This window comes from Canis aureus, chromosome 4 (assembly GCF_053574225.1).
Source record: "Canis aureus isolate CA01 chromosome 4, VMU_Caureus_v.1.0, whole genome shotgun sequence".
In the NCBI taxonomy this organism is placed as follows: Eukaryota; Metazoa; Chordata; class Mammalia; order Carnivora; family Canidae; genus Canis; species Canis aureus.
Window position 1 is genome coordinate 85,896,449 of NC_135614.1, and position 25,227 is coordinate 85,921,675.

At 38.2% G+C, this 25,227-nt stretch overlaps 1 protein-coding gene across 6 annotated transcripts in view; it reads left to right on the plus strand.

Moving 5' to 3' along the window:
* The window catches only part of CDH18 (cadherin 18), a 951,119-nt gene that overhangs the window by 97,924 nt on the left and 827,968 nt on the right, over positions 1–25,227 (plus strand). The window contains exon 1 of one of the 6 annotated variants that reach the window (XM_077896369.1): positions 1,701–1,892. The exons of the other annotated variants lie outside the window; for them this stretch is intronic. The gene's annotated coding sequence lies outside the window, so the exon portion shown is untranslated. Of the gene's footprint in view, positions 1–1,700; positions 1,893–25,227 lie in introns of those variants that run through there. 6 annotated transcript variants of the gene reach the window in all.

Genomic DNA, 25,227 nt, shown 5'->3' on the forward strand with positions numbered 1-25,227 from the left:
CAATGAACATTGGCACATCATTATACCTTAAGTCCGCAGTTTACATCAATCTTATTTATTTATTTATTTATTTATTTATTTATTTATCAGGAAACTTTTGAAACAATTCAAAAGCAATATATCATTGGACAAAATAGGGACTGTCCATGGAATAGAAATAATTTTTAAATTATGCCTATCCATTAATCATCCACTATTAGGAAACTTTATAAAATTAGACTTTAAAAAAAGCACTCCTTAAAATTTAACATTTGAGATTGTTGCATTGATCATTGTCATTATCACTTAGTATCGTGATAAAACTTACCAGGTTTTCTTTTTTTAAGCTTAAATTTTCTGTAAACTAGAATACATTAGAAAACGATTGAATATTAAAGATGAGTTATTCTCCTTATAGTCACTGTGCCTAGAATAGTATCTAATATATAGACTCTATATAACTAATATATAGACGCCAGTTAATTCAAAGACTTCTTATTGTGCCTAGCACAATTCTAGGAACCCAAGAAAGTGTAGAAATGAACAGAAAAAGAACCCCTTCCCTGTTTTCAATGAAGTTATTATTAAAAGTAAATGTTGAAAAAAAAAGTGAATGTTGATAAGTGTAATGTAATATGTAAAAAAAGTGATAACTGCTGAGGACAAAAATAAAGTGGGGCAACTGGTTGGAAGTCGTGGGAGAGAGATGGAATTCTTGTTTGGGCAAGAGGCCTCACTGTGAAGGTGAGGTTTCAGTGAAGACTTGAAGGAGGTAAGGGATTAAATTTTGGAAATACCTTGAGGAAGAGAGACCAAGTTAGAAAAAAGAGTTAGTAGTATTGACCTGAGATAGGAGATTAGAGTTAGCAAGTATGAAAGGAAATTAGATCTGAGAGGTCATAAAGCTAACAATACTTTGTGACAGTTCTTTTTTTAAAGATTTTATTTATTTATCATGAGCGACACAGAGAGAGGCAGAGACACAGGCAGAGGGAGAAGCAGGACTCGATCCCAGGACCGGGGTCACGCCCTGAGCTGAACCATTGAGCCACCCAGGGGCCCCTCTTTGTGACAGTTTTAAGAACACTTTGCTTTTACTCTGGGTCTGATGAGAAACCAGTGAAGGTTGTGACTCGATCTGCATATATTAAAAGTATTTCCATGATCTTCTGTAAATACCCTTGAAACGTGGCCTGGCTGGGAACAGAGAGGCCAGGTAAGCTCCGCTACCATGATTCAAGTTAGGTGTGATTGTGGCTTGGCCCCGTGTGCTATGAGGCCGGGGAAAAGAGGTGAAGAGGGATTGGATCCAACCGAGAGAAGTATTTATGAAGTGAGTTTACAGGAAGAGATCAATGATGTCAAAGATACACAAGCTCTGAGAACTGGCTTTGCCTTTCTCAGTAGAGACACCAATGACTTCACCGAAAATAGCGTCAGTGGCGTGGAAGAGGAGACTGCCCACTTAGGGTGCATTCAAGACAGATGGGGAAAAGCAGAGTTGCAAAGATACAAAGAACTCTGGCAATAATTTTAGCTGGATTCGGGAAACTAGGAGCAGTAAGGGAGCTGGAAGGAGGAGGTGGGCCGAGAGAGATTATATTTTTAGGATAGAAAGCAGCGTGACAGGAATAATGTAGTAGGGACGGGACATTTATGGCATTGGAGACCACAGAATTGTCAGGGTGGCGTCCTTGAGTAGGAAAGGGACCAGCCCTTGCTTGAAGTTTTGTTGTGCACAGTGCGTGGAGGTGCTGAGTTCGGGGAGTGAGGGAGGGTGATGATGGAGCTCATGATCATCAGCACTTCTACTCCAGCAAAGGGCTGAGTCCACCAAAAGAAGAGCCTTTTTCTTTGGCCAAGAATGTTAGATGGAAATGAAGACCATGGTGAGAGGGCTTGGGGACCGATAGGTAAGTAGAGGGCTTGGCCTTTGACGTGCTGCCAGGAGGGAAGGCAGGGCATGGAGGTGTAGACGTTACCAGACACTTAGAGATGGGGCAGGTGACTGGACTTCATCCCCAGGGCATCAGCTAAACGTGACTCGGAGGGAAGACACGGGTGTTTGAAGCCTGCGGGGAAGCTACAGAAGAGTCATTTGCGAGAGTGGGAGAGAAGGGAATCGAGGAATAAATCTCCTTGATGTTTGAAGAATTTGGAAGGAAAATGTGAGAGGAGGTCAGGCAGGGTGGTTACGTGATTTTTCTCCAGTGATGTCAGTGCTCAGATTCACGGCTGGATTAGTACAGCGTGCCTTGACTAGAGTTAGGGTGGGGGCAGCTCTGTGACAAACTTGAAGGACGGTGGTGTGCTTGAGAGTATATGCAAGGGAGACAGAACAACTGAGCATGGGATTCAGCTCGGTTCTGATGTAAGAGAAAAATGCAAAGTTGATGAGGGAAAGTGAAAATAGTGAAGGACTGAAGGCGGCATGAGGGCTGATCGAAGCAGTGGGCACCAGGGGGAAGTCGGGGAGTCACGCTTACAGAGTGTGATGCATGGCATTGAGATGCTGGTGGAGGTGTTACGACAGGTCATGCCAAGGCTCAGGTCATGCTGGAACTGAGTGGCCCGGGAGGGGGCAAGGCAAGTCCACAGGAGCTGGAGAAACTGAACAGCCAAAGTCTGGTTGGGATTTCTACTCACCCTGGGGACTCATCAGAAATTCCGACAGTCCTGGGTGATGGTGAAGTGGGAGGTAAAGGCATCAAGAACTGGGGGGGGGGATACGGGGTGTCAGTAGACGATGCGCTGAGGCATTGCTCATCCTGAAGGCTACTGTCTCATGACCCAGGGTCAAATTGCCCATGCAAGTGGGGGAACCGATGAGGAGAAGCAATGAGGACCAAGTGGGGGGGGTACATGCCCCACCCTCCCTGCCCGCTCAGCCATGAGGAAACAAGCAAACATAAGAACCCAAATCCTCTACCACTCAGGAGCCCTGCATGGGGGGAAGTAGGTCCTCAAGGGAGGCCCAAGCATCCATGAGAGCAACATCGTAGAGGGTTCATTCAGTGGAAAGATTGAAGGAAGAGGGATCCTGTGGATGGACTTGACTTCTCTAAGGGTCTACCTAACTGGAGCAAGCTCTGGGGAATTGGGATGGGAGGAGGCGATTATAAGGGTCTTCTAATTTTTGCTTCCATGAAATGCTTTATTTTTGAAACCATCCTGTTAGCTTTAGGGTGTATTTTTTTTTTTTTTTGATAATGTCTTTTAAATGTCAATATGCACCAAAATGAGTAGAGTGAGTTTTCTCAGGAGACTGGCAATGCCTGTGATCTGTGATCATGTGATTATTCACAATGAACAGTTCGGGCCCGGTATCGAGCAAGGTCCTGCGAGTCCCTCTGATCACTCTACTTTCCTTTTCCTACCGCTTCCTTTCCATTTCATGGTGAAAATCATTATTGTGTGCTTCCTGCTGCCAGGCTGTTGTCACGTAGGCCGTCCCACACTGTGTTGCAAAGATGGAAAATGGTGATGCTGAGCTGACTTTTGCAGAGGAATAGTTACTGTTGGTGAATAACAATATCTTTTTTGGATTTATTTCTAGCATTTGCAAATTCTTTGGTATTTCAGTGCAAGTTTTACTACATGTTGATTAGCATATTTTAGATGTACCCCCCTTTGACTTTATCATCCTGACACGTATCTTTTTCACCAGTATTTTTTTTTTTTTTTTTTTTTTTTTGCTATGAGCCCCACACAACCCGACCATGTAACAACTGTTTTACTGTACAGGGATAGTAAATTCAGTAGCTTCCCAATTGTGTCCTTCAGCTACATTCGACACGTTCCATCAGTTTTTAAAGAACCATTATCTCATGAAATCTTAATGTGATAAAGTTGTTTTATTTTCTAAGATTTGTATTTATTTACTTATTCATGAGAGACACAGAGAGAGGCAGAGACACAGGCAGAGGGAGAAGCAGGCTCCATGCAGGGAGCGTGATGCAGGACTCGATTCCAGGACCTGGGATCACACCCTGAGCCGAAGGCAGATGCTCAACCACTGAGCCACCCAGGCGTCGTGACAAAGGTTTTAAAGTATATCCATGAAGGTTGTTAAAATGTTTTACTGGAGAGAAAATTGACCCATTGCTACTGGGGAGACGAGGAACAAGCTTTTTTAGAGAAAATAGAGAGACCATGAAAATATGTCGATGTGTATCATATGGAAATGATGCTGAAAGAGTAGAAGATAACAGAACACGTGATGGAGGTGCCAACAGATGCCCAGTAACTGGCATCTTTATTTCTTTCTCTTTCTATGTATTTGTTCCTAAAATTGAAATATAGCTCACCTACAACGTTATATAAATTTAAGCCATATAACCTGTTGATTTGATTCACTTATATATTGTAACACCATGGCCATTGTAGGGATAATTAGCATCTCCACCATGTTATATAATTCTCCTTTCTTTTTTTTTTTTTTTTCGTAGTTGGAATAATTAAATTGTAGTCCCTTCACAACTTTATTGTAATAACACTACTGCCATCTGTCTTCTATGCTCTACCAAGCATTGGATCCCTACGGCTTATTTACTATTCATTATAATTTTGTACCTTTTTTTTTTTTTTTTTTTAGGATTTTATTTCTTTATTCATGAGAGATACAGAGAGAGAGAGAGAGAGAGAGAGAGAGAGGCGGAGACACAGGCAGAGGGAGAAGCAGGCTCCATGCAAGGAGACTCGATCCCGGGTCTCCAGGATCACGCCCTGGGCCAAAGGCAGGCACTAAACCACTGAGCCACCCGGGCTGCCCGATTTTGTACCTTTAATCTGTTTTATCCCCCAATTCCTATCCCCTGATGGTCACCAATTTACTCTCTGTTCTTATGCGTTGGGTTTTTTCCGATTCCACATATAAATGGTATCATACAAGGAATACTTGCCTTTCTTTTTCTGAGCTATCCCACTAGCGTAATGTGCTCCGGGTCCATGCAAGTTGTCACAAATGGCAGGATGTTCTTCTCTCTCATGACCAAATAATTTTCCATTTACCTATATATCTCTATTTATCTATCTCACATCTTCTTTATCCACTCATCTGCTGATGGGCACTTAGGTGGTTTCCTTACCTCGGCTGTTGTGAATAATGCCGCAGAAAACATAGGGTCATATATATCTCTTTTACATCCTTTTTTTGTTTCCTTTGGGTTTACATGTAGAAGTGGAATTTCTAGATTATACGGTAGATCTGTTTTTAACTTTTTGAGAAAATTCCAAATGGTTTTCCATGGTAGTTGAACCAATTTACCTTCCACCAACTGTGTACAAGGTTTCCTTTTCCCCAGATCCTCACTGATACTTGATATCTCTTTTCTTCGTGATCATAATCTTCCCAACAGATTTGAGGTATTATTTTATTGTGGTTTTGATTTACATTTTCCTGATAATTAGTAATATTGAGCATCTTTTTGCTAACCTGTTGGCCATTTGGATGTCTTCTTTGGAAAAAAATATCTACTTGGTTCCTTTGTCCATGTTTCAATCAGACTATCATTTTTTTTTTCTTGTGTTCATTGAGCTGTCTGAGGTCTTTAAATATTTTGGATCTTGATACTTTATCCCATACGTGGTCTGCAAAAATTTTCTCACATTCTGTAGCTCGTCTTTTTATTTTAATTGTTTCTTTGGCTATGCAGAAGCTTTTTAAGTTTAATGTATTTGCATCTCTACATGTCAATAAGAGCAATGTACTTTGATCTTTTTTTTGCAACAAAGAATGACTTCTAAACTTTAAGAGGGGATATTATTACCAAAGGATGGAGAATTAAATAAGGAAGAGTAATACTAGAACGTTGAGCCATCACCCCCATGTCATGGCAAACTTGTATTGTTCTCTATTTTTAGTAAATGATACTAACTTTGGAGAGTTACTGAGCCAGAAATTATTCTTCATTCTTTCTTTTCCCCTGTCACTTCCATTCATCTTAGCACCTTATTACATAATCATTCATTTATTTATGCATTCATTCAGTAAGTAAATATGTTAGCTGGTATTCTTCATATATAATGGCGAAAAGACCTTATATGCCACTGCATGTCAATTTTTATCCCCTAAATATTTCTAAAGAGTTTCTACTTCTTTCTATCCTGATGGCATAGCCAAGCCACTGATTTTTCTCACCTGAACAACTGCCATAATCTCTTGGCAACTGATTTTCCTACAGCAACTCTTCCCACTATCCATTTTATGGCCAAATCCTAAAAGTTTAATTCCTAAATCCTTAATTTAGATTCTCAGAACTTCTAAAATCTAGATGGAGGGATCACATGTGAATATGAAGAGGAGTCTTCTCAAATTTGTATGGAAAAGGTATTTTTCATATATAGACCTAATTTTTATGATTACCATTTTAGTTTTTAAGTAGAAACAGGGGCACACACCAGGTTGGCTTAGTTGGTTAAACATCTGCCTTTAGCTCAGGTCATGATTCTGGAGTCCCAGGATTGAGCCCTGCCTCGAGCTCCCTGATGGGCGGGGAATCTGCTTCTCCCTCTGCTTTCTATCTCAAATACATAAATAGAATTCAAAAAAAAAAAAAAAAAGTAGAGGCAACCAGTTTTGCCATCTTCGACCTTTAAGAATCATAGTAGATGATAAAGACTGATATGTTGGAGAAAAGAATGACTCTGGGAGTGGAGATAGGCAATGTTGGGAACCACCACTACGTTATGCACAATAGCCAGTGATTTATATAGTCACTGAAACAAATAAGCTTTCGTGAGACGAATTTCATTTGTATGTATTTTGATGAAAACATCCATTTTTAAAAATATTTTTGCGTCCTGGGGCACCTGTGTGGCTCAGTCAGTTAAGCGTCCAACTCTTGGTTTCAGCTTAGGACATGATCTCATGGTCATGAGGCTCCACACTGGGCTCTGTAGTCAACATAGAGTCTGCTTGGGATTCACTCTTTCCCTCTGCCTCTGCCTCTCCCCCCACTTGCACGCTCACTCTCTCTCCCTCCCTTTCTCTCAAAATAAATAAATCTTGGGACACCTGGATGGCTCAGCAGTTCAGAATCTGCCTTCATCTTAGGGTGTGACCCCGGGGTCCTGGGATCCAGTCTTGCATCAGGCTCCCTGCTTGTGTCTCTGCTTCTCTCTAGAATAATAAATAAAATCTTTAAAAAAAAATAAATAAATTTGTAAAAATATATTTTGAGTCCATATAATATTGCCAGGCTATCTTCTCACATTATCCATTTCATGCTCTCTCTCTCTCTCTCTCTCTCTCTTTCTCTTTGTCTCTTTTTCACCAAAGCAAAATTACCTTTATTCATCGACCGTGATTTCAGAACATTTATTAAAATATTTACTGATCATTTTATGAGCGTTAGGAAATTAGTATATATTCCTCTTCCCAATTTACCATTAAGATTTTAGATTTGCTACAATAATAAGCCTGGTTTTGTTATCTGTGAGGACAGGCATGATAAAAGAGGAGAGCAAAGATGTGCGTTTCCCTAAAAAACTAAAACTCCATGTCCCACATAATGGAAATAATTCTATTAAGATGAGAGTCACTGATGATGCATTGCTCCTTGTAGTGAAAAGACAACTTGTAACAAACAGATTGCCCATGCATAGCTAGGACAAAAAATAAAAAAAATAAAATAAATAAAATAAAATTGTGGCTGTTACTCTTTCTCCACCAAGAGTTTAATACAAAGATAATTTCAGCGATTGGAGGAACAATGAAATTCTGAAATGCACTGTAGTTATTAATCCTTACTCTGTATGTATTTATTTAAAACTATGTAAAATTATTTGTTGGCTGTAAACATGATCTGAAATGTAATTGTATGATATCCAATACATAATTTATACAGCAGCAGAGAACTCAGATTCAAATAGGCCTGCAAGTCTGCAAGATTTTATTGATTTTCTGATAAAGAACTTCCCAATTTCATATAACAAAATCATGCACTGCACATTTTATTCCCGTATTGTAAGTCATAGCCTAAAAAAGTAGTTTACCTTTAGTAATTACCTGAAAATGATGTCCCTATCCTTGACATTCATTAGTCACTGGAAATGAAAATGGCAGGGTAACCGATATGCCTAATTTAGAGGATTTTTAAATGTTTATAGATTTCTAAGCATGATTAGAGATTGGGAAAGCTGCCTCCCCTTCAGGATGATCAATAAAGACACATATTAGAAACCAGAAAATCGTACTTCTCAAGGACAGTGGTTTAATACTCTGCAAATGTGACCGAAACCACTGCTCTCTTACATCTTTATTAGCAGGTATAGAACCACAATTACAGATTTAAAATTAGAAGTGTATAATAAAATCATAAATCTACTGATCTGCGTAGTCACCTTAGTTAACAACTGATATTTTAAATCATTCTTTCAAGCTTCAATTCCTTTAATACATTATATGGTGCATTGTATTATATATATTTTATTTATTTATTTATTTATTTTTAGAGATGTATTTATTTTAGAGAGAGTGGGAGTGCAGGGGGGGAAGGGCAGATGGAGGCGAGAATCCAAAGTAGACTCCGTGCTGAATACAGAGCCTGATGCAGGACTCCATCCCGTGACCCTGAGGTTAGGACATGAGCCAAAACCAAGACTCGGACGTCCAAGCAATTGTGCCACCCCTGCATTTCATCGTATTGTAGGAATAGTAAAGACGGTATTTAAAATTATGTTAATTTAAAATCCAAATTAAAATATGATTCAAGATATTCAAAAGCTTATAATAGTTCTCTGAGAAAAAGAGTTATGATCAGAATATCAGCATATGTTTATTCAGATTGCATAAACATAACATTATCCATAATGTGGCATGTTGCTTAGAAGGACAATATTAACATTTTATTAAAATAAATTTAAAGAAAAGAGCCTTTCACAGCGTCTCATTTAAGCATATGTCTATAAAGCTATTTCCAAAAGTCAGACTAACCAGAAATATGACTTATTTATTGCTTTATACTTATTTAACCCGGGTATGAACATCAAATTTTAAAAATGTAACTTGGGAAAGTCATTTGCTTTTTAAAATCGCACTTAAAAAATAATTAATTAATAAATAGATAGATAAATAAATAAAAATAAATAAATAATAAATATAAAATCACACTTAAATTTCTTCAAGAACAGAGGTCTGTGATTACACAATATTCTGGAAAAAAATATTTATTATTATCCGTATCTGCAGTCTTCTACAAGGGAAAGGGATGTAAGACTTAGTGTTTGGTGGTGGTGGTGGTGGTGGTGTGGGAACGTCGTTCTCGGTCTCAGCGATACTGTTATTGCAGCAGCCACTTTCTCCTGCCTGACGCTTACTGACATCCTGTCCCATCTCCAGGATATACTAACCTCCTTTCTTTGTTCTTCTTCAATCTTCTCTACATTGATTCCCCCTTTGTAGCTAAAGGCATCACCATGATCCTATGCCTGTAAAACGTGGTGTCACACCTCCACCCTCTGGGCAAGCTCCTGCCACTGGCTCGTTCCCACACTGGAAAGCGTGGTTGCCCCCCACACCCCCACACCTCGCCTCCTTTGGCCCACCCTCTCCTGAGCCATGTGCACATCTACATGCACCGCACCCCTCTTCTCCCACTCTCCTGGCCCTGTCCTCAAATGTTCACCAACACCCAGACCAGCTGGCGGACCTAGTTGTGTCTTCTCTCCCATCCTTACCTTGCTGATGCTCTGTCGTATGTGACACCTGACTTTTGTGTGTCTGACTTCTCCTAACTTGAACTCTTGATTTTTCTGTCTTTTGTCCTCATTCTCTTACAGGTTTCCTTGTTTATCCTACAATTCGAGACAGTCATTTGACAAGGGCTTTCTTTTTAGCACTCTCCTGGTCTCCGTCTCCTCATTCTCCCTGGCATTCTCCATCGTCCATCCTGTTTCAGCAGTCCCACCAATGGTGACATTCTTCAGATGTGTCTCCTTTGACCTGGGGGGGAGCAGCCTCACTCCCCCAGCTTGACACATGGATGCCTAACAAGCACCCCCATCGCAAGGTAGTCTTACTCTCAGCATCCTCATACATATCTCCGCTCTGCGCTCGGAGTGACTGGCTGTACATTATGGCTTTTTCATCTGTTTCACTTTTCCTTCTATCCCCAACTTACATTTCCATTTGCTTAGATTTCCATTTATGTACATTTAGCTCTGTTGCATCCTGGAGGATCACTTAAAAAAATAAAATAAGATGACGGACAACATAGGTTGGTACAAATCTTCGATGTACAGAGCCTTACTATTTCAATGGAACACGACCATCTAGTATCTTCCCTAGCCGACTGTGTTGCACTAACACACATTCTACTGAATCACATACACATTCTCATTGGCACACAATTGCCACACATTTGCAAAAATATTTACTCTGTCCTGCTGTGATGGAACCACATAGAAGTCACTAGCCAGTGCATTTATACTCACATGCAACTGTGATGCAGTTTCTTTTTTTTTTCCTTTAAAAAAAGAGTTTTATCTATCTATCATCTAACTATCTATCTATCTATCTATCTATCTATCTATCTATCTATCTATTATCTATCTACCTATTTATTTATTTGACACAGAAAGATAGAGAGAGAGAGAGAGAGAATGAGTGAGCACAAGTGGGAACAACAAAGGGAGAGGGAGAAGCGGGCTCCCTGCAGGGAGCCTGATGTGGGGCTCAGTCCCAGAACCCTGGGAGGATGACCTGAATAAATGTAGATTTTTAACTGATTGAGTCATTCAAGCACCCCTGCAGTGCTGTTTCTTTTCTCTTTGGTTTGTCAGTATCTTCTTGGTTTACTCTACAGTTTTTCTCCTTATAAATTTGAGGTTATTCCGTTCCAGGGTCATTAGTTATTCCGTTCCAGGTCATTAGCTCTCTGGTAAATTAAGGGAAAACACATCTTCAACTGGATTAAATAGGACAAAACAGTTACTGTTTTGTTTTTTTTTTTTCTTTTTTATGTATCCAAAGTGTTCCGAAAAAGGAAATGGTCTTTGTTATAGAGGCTTATGATGTTACTGGAATTTTACCTTGTTTTTGTAATTTCGGTCCTGTTTGCCCTCCTCCTACCAGTATGGCCTCTGCATGGCTCTCATTATGTAACAGGAGGATAGTGACAGGCCGAGGGCCCTGCATGTAGTCTCACTACCTGAAGGAGAGGGAATTTACTATCATAGAAGAACCAATCAACTCTGCTGTCTCAATGGACCAAATGGATAACATTCCTCATTGTTACAGTTCTAACTAACTTTCAAAGTTCAAACCCTCTATCTTTGATTATGTCTTCTGGACCTGGTCAGTTTGACCTTTTTTATTATTAATTTATTAATCCCTTGGGATAACTGGGTAGCTCAATGGTTGAGTATCTGCTTTCGGCCCAGGGCGTGATCCTGGGGTCCTGGGATTGAGTCCCACATCGGGCTCCCTGCATGGAGCCTGCTTCTCCCTCTGCCTGTGCCTCTGCCTCTCTCTCTGTGTCTATCATGAATAAATAAATAAAACCTAAAAAATAATAATCCCAGCCTGATCTCTGCAAAATCTGCATTCATATAGAAGCACATCACAAAAAAAAGAAAAGTAAGTTTAAAGGTATAGTGCCAGCAACAGAAAAAACAGTGTCCCAAACATGAATGAACCTTCTCAGATCATTAAATTCCTAGATAGTCAATACATTTTGTTCCCGTATAATTCAAAAATTCTCAAATAATTAAACTCCTGTTTTGTTTTGCTATACAAGATTGTCTACAGTATAATTTCATTACCTGGAAATTAGCTGTTTGTTTGTCTGTTGCATTCACAAAAACCCAAGACCAGCTCAGGGTGCAATTCAATCATGAGCAGATTTTCAGGAAAAAGCCAATTCTATGGCAAATATTTAGACATGTTAAACCAAGGCATTTTAACTGTGTTACAATTTAAACATCGTACCCTCCCCAATAATTTTGCATTGGGCATTGTGACTCTGTGGTAAGGTGATATTTTAGAAATGCAATTTAGAACATCCATAAGTTTCAAAATAGATTTTGGGCAGAAATAATGAAGTAGTAGTCTTAAAAACCATTGGAATCAGAATATGTGGATCAAGTCTTGACTATATCTTTTTATTTAGACAAGTCATTTCCCTCCTCTGTGTCAGCCTCCACATCTGTGTGATGTAGGATTAGAATAGCATATACCGCATACGTTTATTTTGACGAGTAATTAATGCAGAGAAAACCCTAGGACAGTGATGGACATGTAGTAAACACTCATATAAGCTATGACTATTATTATTATTATATTATTATTATAATTATTATTATTATTATTATTATATCTACTCCTAAGAAATACTTTAAAGACCAGAATTTATTGGCTTACAAATGCTGAATGGTGTTCAGTGAGAAAAGACTTGACTTTGATTTGTAAAAGCCAGGATTTAGATCTTGAAAATGAAATTTAGAGGACTCTAAACATTGTGCATAAAGGTATACACAGAAGGAATTTAAGTATGTACTACGGTTAATAGGTCTTCCTCTTGCTCGAAAGCAAATGAGTTTATCCAGCAAGTAGGAAGAAGAGGTTTACAAAGCATAAGGGAAATGTGAGTGTAAGAGAAGAAGAGTGAAAATCGGTCTTCACCTTGCTTCTGTACAACGACAAGCCATAGGAGTGATAGCTCTAAATAGGTTTGGGAAGTCCTAGAGCACGCTTGCACTTCCTTTCTAGGGCATGGCCTCAGAAGATTAGATCTTTCTAGAGATCCTCTCCATCCAATAGTAAAGCTTCATAGCAATTTGATTGTAGCATAGCTGTAGCTGAAGAAGGAATCTGGGATAGATACGGAAAATTGGAAGATGCTAGTAGATCTCAGTGTGATGACAAGAAGAACTAAAGGATTATCAGGGTCACCAAGATAATTTGCAGAAGGCTCCCTGGGCCATTAACAGGACAATAGGAACACAGGATTCATGATCCCACAACAGGATTCCGTGATGAGACGTGTTGCACGTTTGGAGTAGATCCATGACAAGGGCCATGGCTGTCACCTACCCCAAACCAAGCTGACAGCAAGACTCAGGGGGGCCAGGGAGAGCAGATGGTGGTCGTGCTGAGCCCCTCGTGCCCTTTAGGAATACTTAAGCTCCCAAGGCATTCGTTTCAATTCAGAGAAGATGGGGATATGGACTCCTTAATGTTTCTGTTTTAAACTGGCCATGATTAATACCTTGAAACAGATGCATTTTATACTCTCACTGGCAGGAGGGAATTTATATACTCTGCTAAGTTCTTTAATGGAAACAAAAAAATTTGCAACACCAAACTTTGATAAGCCTGGTTGGGAATTAACGCGTGTCACTAGTATTATTAGAGTAAAATAGTTTTAAAAATTGGCCACCATGGTAATATGGCAATACAGATGCATAACAATTTGCCATATTCGCTGCAGAAACTCTGAGGTAAGAAATACAATGACAGATGAGTACATGAGAATTTTTCATGGGGTTATTTTGATGCTGAATTAATGCAAACAAAACTCTTAGGCACATGTAAGATATGTGATGGACACATAATAAGCATTCACAAATCTCTGACTCTTATTGTGATGGCTATTATTGTATCTACTCTTGGGAAAGACTCAAAAAACCAGGGTTAATTCATTAACAAATATCGAATTTCACTGAGAGAAACTGACCCAATGGTTCATTTTAAAGGACCAGGGGCCTTTAAAATAAAAGAACATTGATGTTGTTTTCTCCTCTCTTCTGAGATGTAAGTGAAGGAAAGAATAAAATAAAATAAAAAAATAAAAAATTAAAAAAAAAAAAACTTCACTGAAAGTCTCAAAATATTTAACTGCTCAAAAGTCCCCAACAATCACTGCTACTGATAATTCTTCGTGAGAGCTCAATTCCATAGCACATCCTGGAACTAGTGCCAGGTAATTCTCTTACCCCTCCATGTTCCCCATCAATCACCCCTGAATGGAATACAACAGGTGTCTATTTCAGAGCCATGTCAACCTCCTCTGGAGCTATCATGTCAACCACCAGTCAAGCTCTGCCCCCAAGAGTAAGTGATAATATCCGTTCCTGTCTGGAGACGCATGCCCAGAACCCATCCATACATGTATGATCAATGCATCGAGGCAGAATGCTGAAGGCAGGGTATTGGCACATTTTCTATATGAAATAAAGGAAAAGAAGATGAGGCTGTGTCATGGTGGGAGAATGGATCACCCTGTCCACTGAGAAATATGAGGCCATTGATTCCAGGCTTTCAGAAATTAGATTTTTTTGTTCTTCCTCTTGCCAGAGAGCAGAGAATGTTACCTCCTCTAGAGAAAGGCATAAGGAAGCATAAAGGTCCCTGTGAGTAATATAAATTTGGATTTATTTAGCCCAGAAATGCATTACAAGTACTTACTACTTTCAAGGACCTGTGTTTGGTGGTGCTGTGGAAGGGAACAGTGAAAATGAAAACAAAGATATATCGACTGAAGAAGAGGTAGTACAGAACCACTGCTCACGAGAAGGGAAATGCCTGTCTTCAGCAAACTTATCCATGGATCAACTGGATTTTCTATTTTTTTTTTTTCTAAGAATCATTTGTCAATCACCTCCCAGGGACTGTGGCTGGCCTTGAAAAACATATGCATGAATGTGACAAGATCCCTGTTTTCAAGTCCTTTGTTTATTTGTTGAGTATCCCTGTAACTGTGCTTAAATGTGCACACTTATTTTAAGGGAATTGAATTTTCTGAAATAAATCAGTAAGGGATAATGTAGAGTCCTTCAAATGTTACACACACATACACACACATTTATGTGAATAAAGGCATAGTTCTGAAAGTTAAAAAAATCACAAAAGTTCCTCTTTTTAAATGTTATATATAATAGAGAATAATATTTATGTTAATATTTTGGGGAAAAGTGTATTGTAATCTTTATTCACAATTTTGAGAGCAAGCTCTTAGTATTGAATTGTTTCCTCTTGCAGATGTTAAAGAGGGATTTCTTGTACAAATCATAATTCAAATTTCCAAATTTCCGAAAATTTCTATTTCTCTGAAATAGAAGCTTAGCTGGATGGGAAGTAATAGTCGTGTCTCGCTTTCGAATTCCAAATATTCATATTCAGCTTCTGAAGGGAATTTCTATCCTCGTATAAAATAATAATAGAAGCCACAACTCATTAAGCACTTACTACACATACTCATTTTATTTAGTTTCTTTGAAAAAAAAAAAACTTAAAAACTATGATAGGATATGCTAGCATATAAAACATTAATATGCTTTTTTTTCCCTTATAACCTCAATTTCAAGATACTGATTTTCCATTTCTAACCATTTTAAAGTATTTTTCTTGGTGAACCATAGTGGGAAGATAAGCATTTTTCTTTCTTGCATTCGCTGTTCTATCCCATCAGAAGCCATATACTCCTTTCACAGTGTTTCCTCTACATGTTCCCTTCTCATTCCCATTGTCTGTGTGTTAAGCAAAATCTGCATGTCCTAAAAACTAATATTCCGGCTCAGTCTTTTGTTCCCATCTGTCTTCTATTGTCATTACCTCTACATTAATCATCTCCAGGCACTTGTTAGAGTGAACTGGTGATCTACTGTCTTGCTCCCCACACCCCTAGACTTGGATACCCCTTGAACAAAAGGGCAGAGAGCATTTCAAAGCAGAACACACCATCACTCCCTTGTGTGCATCAACAAGTACACGTCCAGCCCATACTCCATCATTTGAAGCAGTGGCTGAATAATTAAAAACACAGTGGTGTCTCCACGCTGGCTGACCTCAGGTACAACCCTTGTCCTTATCTGCAGGTGTAGCCCTGGGTGAGTTGTTTAGTTGCTTGGCGTCTATTTTCTCATCTGCACCATGTGATGGATACTATTGGTCACAACTTCTTCAGGTTTGGGGAGCATTCAATGATTGGAAACTTATAAAGATCTGAGAAGAGTGCTTGGCACATAGAAAACACTCCCTAAGTATCATCTATTATTTGGTATCACTTGAAATTGTCTCCTTTGCATGTCAAAATTGTTGAAAACCAGCAATTTTATGTGGCTTATGCTGAAATGTTTCTATCTTCTTTTGAACGTGGTACATTGCTTTTCTTGTACCCTGCAAGTCAAAACTTTAAAGTATTCTTTCATAAAATAAGGACGTGTAACACTATTTCAGTAGCTTGACTTTTTGATCTGTTTGGCTTTCAGATCCAACTTTAGAACCAGATGTCATTGTTTCATTTTCCAAGACTGAAATCTACTTGTGCTTAGAAGTAGACTTGTTCTCAGTCTCTTACAACAGCAATATTATTTTAAATGCCTTAAACATTACAAATGTATTTTAGTTTGCATAATGTTAGAACATGTACACATAATTCTGTAGAAGTCTTCTAAATGTCAAGACATATCAATTCTGCAAATGTCAATCTGACATTCATGAAAATTCAGTTCTCTCATGAAGGATCCTACTCTAATTCATCATAAAATTTACGGCCTTTCCCTTTACTGTCTTCTTTACTAGAGAACATGTTAGCAGCTTCATTCTTCATTAGATATTCAATTTGGTATTGCAGAGGCACTCTCTGCAAATACATGTATTATTATAGTAAAATAATGCTTTATTTATGCCATTTTGTAAGTGCTTAAAATACCACCTTGAATATTAATATATTCCCAGTCTCTTAAATAATTCCAGAAATGATACATATATGATTATTAAACTTCTACATATACTACTTTTCCTCTTGAGGGAATTATTGAATTTCAGATTTTTCTGCTAGTTTTATTTATAAAATCAAAAGGGCAGTCCCATAAAGCCCTCCCTACTCCTTAAATTCAGCTCCTCTGAGGGTAACTACCTTTATGGTGATCTACAGTTTCCCCTTGACATGAATTTCATGTAGGTCTAATATGTGATATTTTATATCAGGCTGTTTTTTTTTTTCTATTCCTCCGAACTTTTCTAACAAATTAGTCTAAACATATCCAAATATCCGATTCTGGTCTCAGAAAGAGGAAAACCTAATCATGTTTGCATGGATGAAATAGTAGAGTAAAACAAAGTAAAAGAATGGCTGCTTTTCCTGGGTGACTTCCAGTTTATACATTTTCCATTTGTTCTTCCCTTAGATCTTGTCCCATATCAATAACATCAATAGGAACCATTGCCCTTTTGTTTCAATTTGGGTTTGGCCAAACAGGGGTTCTAAATGATCAGAAGGTGGGCGAGAATGAGGCTGACATATTTATGACCCGGGTTCTCAATCGGCCAGCTCACCACGGTTAGCTGTGTCCCATCACAGGCCACTGTTCCTCCCTCAGCCATCGTCTCTCGATTCAAATCTCTTTTCAGGGCTCCAGTAATTATTTCCCCTTATTCTTCCAAGTAGCAAGGTGAAAACCTGCCTATTATTAGTTTCAGGGTACTACATGACCCCTTCGCACACATTTGTAAATAGTTCTTGTAACTAAATTTCTCTCAAATTCTCCTAATTTTTGAGTATGCTATTTGGTTTTACCTGGCAAGACTTTTACTAATGTATTTCGATGAATGAGCTAGTTACTTTTCATAATCTATGGCCAAGATTTTAATAGTCCACTTGAGCTATCATTTATACTAATTAACCATAAAATGAGGAGTCTTGCTGGATTTTTATAATTGGAGATTCTTTTATTCTTGAGATTGCATTTCAGGCCCAAATAAAGGCTGAGGTTTATTACTTACGGAACAAACATTCTGAATATTGGACATTTGTAAGGCTTTGCTATGACATTTTGGGCTAGAATAGAAATGCTTATTTGCAAGTATCATAGTACTGCTGGGTGGCTTGAAAGATCCAAAGACATCTAAAATCCTCCCATATTTTTTAATGATATATCCAATTGCAGTTTCTTCCCTCTTTGAAACTTACCATTTTGAAGGATTTTTGAAAGCATAACAGCCTGGAAATAGGAGAAAATCATGCTGCCCTTATTTGAAGAAAAATGTAGTAGAATCATGCATATTTTTCTGTATTTCATGGCAATTACTGTATGTATTTATCTTCCAAAAAATTGAGCTTATCTGGCTATTGGGAGGGGATCTAATGTCCTTTTGCTGGCATTTAATGAGAGTAACTTGCATTATAATTGCAGATTGATATGTCTGTGGTATTGATGTGGGATCATCAAGTGCAATGGTCAAGAAAGAATTCTCGAGATGTTTTATGGTGCAAAAAGGTGTTTCTATTATAGCACGAGCGCAGGACCCATGGGCAGAAAGAGCTGCTGTGATTGTGAGGAGTGACTGATGATACAGGATTTTCTAAACTATGGAGGTGTAGGTGATGTTAGGGCTCTAGGAAACTGAGTCTATATGTTCCTGGAGATCCGACTATTATTAAGCTTGTGCTTTTCTTGTAAATCATTAAGACAGGTACAAACTATAGTGGAGTTTCATGTCCTACATGACTGCCATCTTTATCAGTTGACTATTTGTTTTTCCTGTCTATTTCCTGTTTTTCCTGACTATTTGTTTTTCCTGTCTTTGTACTAGTGCCTGAGGAATGTAATATATACATATCCCACCTTAAGGAAGACAGGGTGGCTTGCAGGATGTCAGTTTGAGTTTTGCTCTCAGCTTGCCTTTTGCTCTCTCTTCAGTATAAAACTATTGTGTACTCTTTGCAGACATTAGAGGGGAAAAACTCAGGCCCGGAATTTCTTTATCTTGCATCTGAAGGTTTTGTGCAGTAAATGAAACTCTGTAGGGCTGAATGGACAATCATTAAATGAAAATATGAATCTAACTGACTGTGATTCTCATGGACTTAGTCTGGCAATTTTGATGATGGTGCATCCTTTCATATAAACTTAACCAGTGTACTGTGTTTAATTATATAAGACACATAATATTTAAAAATGCACTAGAAACAGAGGTGCCTGGGTGGCTCGGTTGGTTAAGCATCGGACTTGATTTTAGGTCAGGTCATGATCTCAGCAAGGTGACATTGAGCCCCATTGCAGGGGCAGGGGGAGCCGGTGGGTCTCTGTGATGAGCATAGACCCTGCTTAAGATTCTTTCCCCCTCTCTCTGCCTGCCCCTCCTCTCTCTAAAAAAATATGCATAGAAACAACTCTCTGTTTATCTTAAGTGTTCAAAAGATATACATTTGTGAATTAAAGCTCGATGAAAATATTATAAAGTGTTAGCTCTAAATTTGGCCATTTGATAACAGAAACTTACATCATAGCAGACGAATGATAGAATCAAGTTTTGTAAGGATTGCAGCTAATATAACCTGGTGGTGGTATGGGTATTGTAGGGTGTCAGATAAAATAAAGGAAACTCAGTTACACTTGAATTTCAGATGACAATTATTTTTTTAAGATAAATGTTCCCCCTCCAAAAAAGATAAGTGTCCCAAATATCCTTTTCACTTATACTAAAAATTAGAAACAATACTCCAAGTTATAATTTAAAGAACCAATGGTCATAGAAAAACAAAAAAACACTAGGTAAACTAGGAAATATTTCAAGATGAATGGGAAAAAAAAGCAGAATTTAAGACATAAGCTAGAACAGTTCCTAGAGGGAGATTTACAGATGGCAATACTTATTATTAAGTAGAAAAATCTCAACAAATATCCCAGTATATCACCTTAAGAAACCATAGAATGATGAAATATTAAAGTACGTAATCTCAGGCTCCATTCTCAAACTACATAATCTGATTCACATGCAAGTTGGTTTGAGAGGCACTAAGAGATCTTGAGAAAACAGTCGGTCTTCTACGATTCAGGTGGTCAGGCACATTTTAAAAGACAATTTCAAAATAGGTACAGAATTCATAAATTCTCATGCATTTGATGCAGATATCATACTTCTAAGTATACATCTCTAGCTGTATTATTCATCTATGAAATGATGCATTCCATAAGAGCACCATGAAGTTAAAAGTATACAAACAAATGAAGTACTCTAATCTAGAACAGTGGCTGGACAAATCATGGTGTGTCCAATCAAAGGCAAGTGTCAGGTGAATGGTAGGTGTTATTGCATAAATTACTGAAGGCAGGAGTTATTGATGCCCACATCAACCAAGGTTTGTTTGCAGCTAATGTCCTGGAACATGTTTAGGATCCAACTTTTCCTAGAAGATATCAGGGGTTTAGGGGACTAGGAGAAATTCAGAGAATGATGCATTTTCTTGCTTCCCCCTTGGAGTGGCAACATTGCTTCTTGGGTTTGTTCAGTTGCAAAATACAGAACATGAGTATAGATGGCCTAGCAGAAAAACAGCAGAAATGGATCCTTTCTGAAACTGGAGTCTCTTCCGCTTCCCCTGTCTCAGTCTCTTCAGCTTCCCCTATCTCAGTTTTGGGATTGTATCCTTCTCTCCAAACTCATCCCGTTGCATACATTAAATATTTACAGCTTTTTGTACGTCAACCACAGTTCGTTAAAGTAGTCAAAAAAAAAAAAAAAGAAAAATGAAAATTTGGAAAGGTCTCAAGTGTGCTTTTTTGAATGGAACAAGGCAAGTCACAGTAAATGAACGTTCTCAAATTTCACTGTGGATTAGAATTACATAAAGAGCTATTAAAATCCAAATGTCCTGGTTAGTCCCAAGACCAGTTAAACTGGAATCTATGAGAATGGAATCTGGGCATCAATGTACATACTCTAAATCTATTCTGATGATCGTAACATACAGACAAGTTTGGGAAGATTGCAACAGATACAGGTAAGTGGTTTTGTATGTGTCGATTCTCTCCAGAAGAACGGGGTTTCCTAACATGATTTCAACAAATCAACTACCATCCCTCACCCTCCAAGCCACACTCCGATGAAATGCTTTGGAATTTTGTACTCTGTAAATGTAGTATCTATACCCATAGTATGGATTTGTGATGTATGTCTATTTTTTTTCTTTTTTGGATGAAATGCATCTATAGCTGAAGGGAAAATAGGATTAAGTTATTTCTGGAAGTTCTAAGCCAAGAAAAATAGAAATTTCCTCTTAGTACATATTTTTATGCATAAATCGTAGGAAGTGAAGCAAAATATTGTTGGCAATTACAGATGACTTGCTAGGTGGTTTTTATGCTTTTCTTAAAGTTATTGTGTATTCTTCAGTTACCTCAAAGGAAGTATGTACCTATACAAAGAAAACTAAATCCATTTAAAGAGATTTCTTCTTAGAAAGCATCATTTTTTGAAAAAAAAAAAAAAAAACTCCTATTCAAAAGTATTTTCTTTCTCATTCTGAACAAGCATTACCAGGCCTAGTAAGGTCATGTTGAATGGTAAATTCTTGCTAATGTGGAGATGAAGCCCTGTGACTGGGCTTCGTAGTGTGAGCAAGTGGATATATTTGGTTTTGTGTTTTATACCACAAAATAGAAGCTATTATATAAAGCCATTAAGTGGTGAGTCTAAGTGGTTCTGTTTGTATTGGGAATAAGAATTTGAATTTCTATGAATAGCCTGGATTCGTCTTTATGCATAAAGCGGTTCAATTGACTTGTGAGACCTCTGTGTATAATGTCAGTTCAAAACACAGGTTACATGTTTACACAGAGCCAAGGAACTTCATTAAATCAAGAGTTCTAATTCTGAGATTCTGTTCATCCACTGTTCCTCACCTAACAAAATTCATTAAACTTTAAGTATGGTTAAAATTCGCTTCTCTTAACCCAGAGTTTCTTTTTTTTTTTCTTTTCAAGATTTATTTATTTATGTATGCATGTACTTATTTATTTGAGACACACGGAGAGAGAGAGAGAGAGAGAGAGAGAGAGGCAGAGACACAGTCAGAGGGACAAGCAGGCTCCATGCAGGGAGCCCGACTTGGGACTCGATCCCGGGTCTCCAGGGTCATACCCTGGGCCAAAGGTGGTGCCAAACTGCTGAGCCACCAGGCTGCCCCTAACTCAGAATTTCTGAGTTGAAATTTATTTCAGAACAAAGGTTTACTCAGGATATACATCTTGACATATATAATCCTACATTTTAAAATATGTAATTTCAAAAGATAATTTGCTTACAATTGATAGTAAAGCTTGAAACCTCTTAGGACCTGACTGACTCTCAGTTTAACCACAAACTGCTACGTAGCTTTAGCAAAATACCTAGACCCCTTGGAGCCTAAAATGAGAATCACGATATTTTCTCTTCAGGGTTATAAGAAATATCAGGATGATTAAATTGAAGCCAAGACCCTAACTCCCTAACCAAACCCTCCTCGATCTTCCTTTTTGCAAAGAATATGTTGGACAACCATTTTTCTACAATAAAATAAATGCCTTATTTTTAGATGAAAAAATCAGCACCATTTTCACCTAAACCATTGAAAATATGGGAAGGTTAATTCCATTAAACACATTTACCTGTAACACTAGCATGCTGCAGAAATCAAGCAAAGTGCATAAAATAAGGGATCTATTAATTCAACTATTAAATAATACATGGACTGTGCATTTAGTTAAGTGTTCAAGATTGTGCAGATAACTCTACTTTTACATATATGCATAGGTTCCTTGCATTTCAATGCTGTCTTTTCACGATAAAATGTTACCAAGTTTTGGTGAAAGAGGCTACTAGTTTCCTAGTTCAAATGGACGGCGTGTTATTTACAGCCATCATTACAATTCACTTTGTCTTTGTAACCAAATATAAGAAAGCTGCTGGCTTTAGAAATATAATCCCAAAAGTAATTTATCAAAACCAAGGTTACCAGTCACATAATCACCAAAGAATAAATTGCCTAGCTTTTAAAGGGTAAGTCATATAGCTGAAGAGTTTTGGTACATATAGGATCACAGAAATAATCTGTGTAGGGAGTGAAGCAGAAAAGAAAGGGAAAAGACTTTTTAGAATGGAGAATTAGTTTATAACCGTGTTTTGATGATTTGAGAAAGAAAACTAATGCTGTACAGAAAGAATTTATAATGATAGCATTTTATGTTTAATTTTTATATTTGTAAGATGTGAAAAAATCACATATAGGTGTATATATATTATATTATATTAGTATATATATATATAAATCTATTAGAAGCAAACAATAGAATTTGTTTTATAAAACAGATTCATCTCAGTCGATCTAACTATATAAGTTCCTCTACTCCTCTGAATTCCCAATTCATGCTTCAGGCATGTCTCTATTCATGTCTTCTCATTCTACCCTGTGTCGTCTTGCTGATTGCTCTTCAAATATTGCTTACATCTGTTTCCAGGTTGTCCTGAGTAATAATTCGCTAGTTTAGACCCTTATTCATCATCCCTTCCTTTTATGGCCATAGTTTCTTAATTTGCCTCCCTGTCTTTGTCTTGCTCCCCTTAAATCCATCACCATATTGAGGTTAAAATGGTTGTTCCAAAATGTAAATCTGGCCGTGCCCCTTCCTCACTTTTAACTGTCAGTGATTTTTCAACACAATCCAAACTCCCTAACAGGTGTTGGTGGCCATATGTAACCTGCTCCTGCTACTCTAAGTGCCAAGTCCACTAGCTTTTCCTCAATTATTCAGTTATGGTCATCAATATTTATTGTGTGCCAGTCATTGTTCTTTGTGCTGGAAGTAGAGGATGATGGGGATTTCTTTCTTTCTTTCTTTCTTTCTTTCTTTCTTTCTTTCTTTCTTTCTTTCTTTCTTTCTTCTTTCTTTCTTTCCTCTTTCTTTCTTCTTTCTTTCTTTCTTTCTTTCTTTCTTTCTTTCTTTCTTTCTTTCTTTCTTTCTTTCTTTCTTTCTTTGTTTTTCTGCTTATTGTTTCATTCAGTTTCTAAATTTGGCTAATAGTAGGAGAGGTGGTCTACATAGAGCCATCCGTGTCCCTGCCTGTTCTTTCTGGTTAAAATATAACACGATTGCCTAGCTCTGACCACACTTTACCTGAGACCCAGCTGTGTTTGCAACAAGCAAACATGACAGATGATGTAACTTCCTTCCCTGGACAAAAATAACTTTTGCTTCTGCTTGTAGTAAAAATAGTGAATGGTAGCACCTTCCAGAGGACGTGCAGTTTTGATGGACTGAATGATTGTGCCCCACCAAAGTTTATACAGGCACACCTTGGAGAAATTGGGGGTTCAATTCTAGACCACCATCATGAAGAAGACATTGCAATAAAAATAATTGAATGGATTTTTGACTTTTCAGTGCATATAAAAGTTATAATATACTGTAGTCTTTTAGGTATGTAATAGCATTATATCTAAAAAATACAACGCACATATCTTAATTTTAAAATATTCAATTGCTAAAAAATGCCACCCATCATCCGAGCTTTTGGCAAGTTGTGATCTTTTTGTGGGTGAAGAGTCTTTCCTCGGTGTCGATGGCTGCTGACTGATGAGGATGGTGCTTGCTGAACATTGGGGTGCCCGTGGCTATTTCTTAAAGTTGTCTTACTTTAAGACATTCGCCTCATCAACTGACTCTTACTTTCACTTGAACACTTAGAGGCCATTGTAGGGTTAGTAATTTATTTTTAATATTGTCATGTGTCAAGGAATAGGGAGGCCTGAGGAGAGAGATGGAGGGAGAGCCAGTGCATAGAAACTTCCAAACACACAAAACGATTATTAAGCTCACCATCTTATATGAGTGCGGTCTGTAGCACCCCAACACGATTGCAGCAGTGACACTATGGGTTGCGGATCATAGGTCACGATAACAAACACAATGATATTGGAAAAGTCTGAAATATTCCGAGAACTACCAGAATGTGACTCAGAGACACAAAGTGAGCCAATACTGTTGGGAAAGAGTTGTTTGACACAGGTCGCCACACATTTTTGATTTATAAAAACTGCAGTATCTGCAAAGCGCAATCAAGTGAAGCACAGTAGAACAAGGTTCTCCTGGATGTTGAAGTTCTACTCCCCGCCCCAGGGATGGCATCAAGAGGGGGCCCTGTTGGGAGGTAATTAGGTTATGAAAGATCATAGGAGTACACTGCTCCCCCCACCCCGCCATGGGATTCATGCCTTCCTAAGAAGAAGAGGCCATACCCAGGCCTGCTTTCTGTCTGCACCAAGGAAGGGTATGTGGGCACCTTTTGAGGTGGTAGCTGTCTAGAAATCAAGAAGAGAGGCCTCACCAAGAAGCAGGTCTCATCAAAGCAAGCACTTGGATCTCAAACTTCTCAGCCTGCAGCACTGTGAGAAAGGGAAAAAAACAAACAAACAAGAAGCAGCAGCTTGCTACCAGGGTGATGGCATTTTGTTGCAGCAGCTCAAAGTGCTGACCCTGGGCCCAGTG